Here is a 3,773-nt window from a genome sequence, read left to right on the forward strand (position 1 = left end):
ATATATATATATATATATATATTTTTTTTTTTTTTTGAAACAAGGTCTCACAGAGTTGCCAAGGCTACAGTGCCACCATTACAGCTCACCGCAGCCTTGACCTCCCAGGCTGAAGCAATCCTCCCATCTCAGCCTCCCGAATAGCTGGGACTACAGGTCCACACCATCACACCCAGTTAATTTTTAAATTTTTTTGTAGAGCCAGGGTCTCACTGTGTTGCCCAGGCTGGTCTTAAACTCCTGGACCCAAGCAATCCTCCTACCTCAGCCTCCCAAAGTGCTCAAATTACAGGCATGAGCCATCGCTTCTGGTTTTTAAATCACTTTTTATTTTTTGTATTTATTTATTTTTCTTTTTTTGAGATGGGATCTCACTCTGTCACCCAGACTGGAGTGCAGTTGTGCAATCTCGGCTCACTGCAATCTCTGCCTCCTGGGTTCAAGCAATTCTCCTGCTTCAGCCTCCAGAGTAGGTGGGACTACAGCGCCTGCCACCACGCCCGGCTAATTTTTACATTTTTAGTAGAGACAGGGTTTCACCATGTTGGCCAGGTTGGTCTTGAACTCCTGACCTCAGGTGATCCACCCACCTGGGCCTCCCAAAGTCCTAGGATAACAGGCATAAGCCACCACGCCAGGCCTAATTTTTGTATTTTTATTTATTTCTTTAGACAGAGTCTCACTCCGTCACCCAGCCTGGAGTGCAAGTGGCGAGATCTCTGCTCACTGCAACCCTCACCTCCCAGGTTCAAGGGATTCTTATGCCTCAGCCTCCTGAGTAGCTGGGATTACAGGCACACACCACCACACTAGGCTAATTTTAAAAAATAGTTTTCAATACAGAAGGGATTTCACCGTGTTGCCCAGACTTGTCTTGAACTCCTGGCCTCAAGTGATCCACCCACCTCAGGTTCCCAAAGTGCTGGGATTACGGGCGTGAGCCACTGCGCCCGGCCTATTTTTTTCTTTTTTTAAATTGTATTTGTTGTTGCTTCTCGAAGAACAGAACTAACCCATAGACAATGTGCCCAGAGTCAGCTAAATCACTTTTTTTTTTAAGGAAAATTTTTCAGTCATCATGACAGTAATATTCTGGCAAGAATTATCAGTGGATAGCCAGGTGCAGTGGCTCACACCTGTAATCCCAGCACTTTGGGAGGCCGAGGTGGGCGGATCACAAGGTCAGGGGTTCGAGACCAGCCTGGCCAACATGGTGAAACCCCATCTCTACTAAAAATACAAAAATTAGCTGGGTGTGGTGGCGCATGCCTGTAATTCCAGCTACTCGAGAGGCTGTGGCAAGAGAACTGCTTGAACCGAGAACCAGGAAGCAGAGGTTGTGGTGAGCTGAGATCACGCCATTGTACTCCAGCCTGGGCAACAAGAGTGAAACTCTGTCTTTAAAAAAAAAAAAAAAAATTATCAGTGGATACTGCAGGATATAGGCCAGAGTTTGAGAAGGAACAAGATATTTACATAGTAGCAAAGTATCTCTCCACAAAAGTGCTCCTTGGTTACAAAGTAAAAAACAGAATCTCCACAGTGGAGAAACATGGTGGATGCCACCTTAACCAAGGGGTCAAAGTTAACATCCCCATTAAGGGTGAAGTTGATATAATGTGTTTCCTGATACAATGTACCAAGAAAGATCGCTGGTGTAATATTCCTGCCAGAAAAACATAACCCAAATACAATCTTGTGGAAACATCTGACAAATTGAGGGAAGCTCTGCATAACTACTGGACTATAATTTTCAAAAAATGTCAAACTTATGAAAAATAAAGACAGGTTAAGGAACTAAAGCAAATTAAAGTGATATGGTCCTGGATTGGATTCTGGACAGGAAAAAAAAAAGCCAAAAAAAAAAAAAAAAAAACTATCAAAACTATCAAGGACATTTTAGGACAATTGGCGAAATGGGATTATGGACTGTGGATTGGATATTAGTATTAGTATTGTATCAATATGACATTTCCTAAAATTAATAACTGCCCTGTAGTATATAAGGAAATGTGTTTGTTTTAGGAAACACACACTGAAATATTTAGTGGTAAAGAAACATAATGTCTTCAGCTTGTTCTCAAATGGTTCCAGAAAAAAACACTTAAGAGGGAGAAAGACAGGATGATCAAGCAAATGACACAAAATGTTAACACATGGTGAATCTGGGAAAAGGGCATGTAGTTCTTTGTACTATTCTGGTATTTTTTCTGTAAGTTTTAAATTATATAAAAATAAAATCTTAGCAAAAATGCTAATGTCTGGGACTCACCCCACCCCCCCCGTTTCTTATTTTAATTTATTAATTCAATATTTTTATTTTATTATTTATTTATTTATTTTGAGATCATGTCTTGCTCTGTCACCCAGGCTGGACTGCAGTGGTGCAATCTCAGCTCACTGCAACCTCCACCTCAGGGTTCAAGTGATTCTCGCACCTCAGCCTCCCAGCAGCTGGGATTACAGGCATGCACCACCCCACCTGGCTAATTTTTGCATTTTTAGTAGAGATGGGTTTTTGCCATGTTGGCCAGTCTGGTCTTGAACTCTGGGCCTGAAGTGATCTGCCTGCCTCGGCCTGCCAAAGTGCTGGGATTATAGGCGTAAGCCACTGTACCTGGCTTGTCACACTCAATTTGTGATTTAACTGTCTGGGGGCAAGGGGTGGGCATGGGCTTGTCCTAAAGAAATTCTTGCACATACGCCCTAACATAATGTAGAAGACTTTTCATAACACTATTTTTTTTTTTACCTTTTTATTTTTTTAATTAGCTGGGTGTGGTGGTGGGCACCTGTAGTCCCAGATACTTAGAAGGCTGAGTTGGGAGGATTGCTTGATCCCAGGAGTTGGAGGTTGCAGTGAGCTATGATCGCACCACTATACTCCAGCCTGAGTGACAGAAGGAGACCCTGTCTCAAAAAATAAATAAATAAGTAAACAAATACATAAAATGCAGTATAAGTAGTAATCTATAATTTAAATTCTCGGTGATATTTCATGGAAGATGAAGGGGTAGGGATAGAAAACGAAACACATTCTAAGAACCTCATCTTGTTTTGGGGGCAATCAATAGTTATTAATTCTAGATTTTGATAGAAAGTTACATTTAAATGTTATGTTAAAAATCAATGAATGGTAGTGGGCGTGGTGCTCACGCTTGTAATCCTAGCACTTTAAGAGGCCGAGGCGGGTGGATCACCTGAGGTCAGGAGTTCAAGAACAGCTTGGCCAACATGGTGAAACCCCATCTCTACTAAAAATACAAAAATTACCTAGGCGTGGTGGCACATGCCTGTAGTCCCAGCTACTCGGGAGGCTGAGGCAGGAGAATTGCTTGAACCTGGAAGGAGGAGGTTGCAGTGAGCTGAGATTGCACCACTGCACACCAGCCTGGGCAAAGAGCGAGACTCCATCTCAAAAACAGATAAACAAACAAATAAATAAAATAATTCTGCTACATGCTGTTTGCAAGAGACAACAAAAACAAATTGGTAAAAAGCTAGAAAATGTCGGGCATGGTGGCTCGTGCCTGTAATCCCAGCACTTTGGGAGGCCCAGGCAGGTGGATCACCTGAGGTCAGGAATTCATGATCATCCTGGCCACCACGGTGAAACCCCATCTCTACTAAAAATACCAAAAAATTAGCTGGGCACCTGTAATCCCAGCTACTCGGAGGCTGAAGCAGGAGAATCACTTGAACCCGGGAGGCAGAGGTTGCGGTGACCCGAGATCGCGCCACTGCACTCCAGCCTGGGCAATAAGAGTGAAACT

Source organism: Rhinopithecus bieti, unplaced genomic scaffold, assembly GCF_001698545.2.
Source record: "Rhinopithecus bieti isolate Rb0 unplaced genomic scaffold, ASM169854v2 scaffold_81659, whole genome shotgun sequence".
In the NCBI taxonomy this organism is placed as follows: domain Eukaryota; kingdom Metazoa; phylum Chordata; class Mammalia; order Primates; family Cercopithecidae; genus Rhinopithecus; species Rhinopithecus bieti.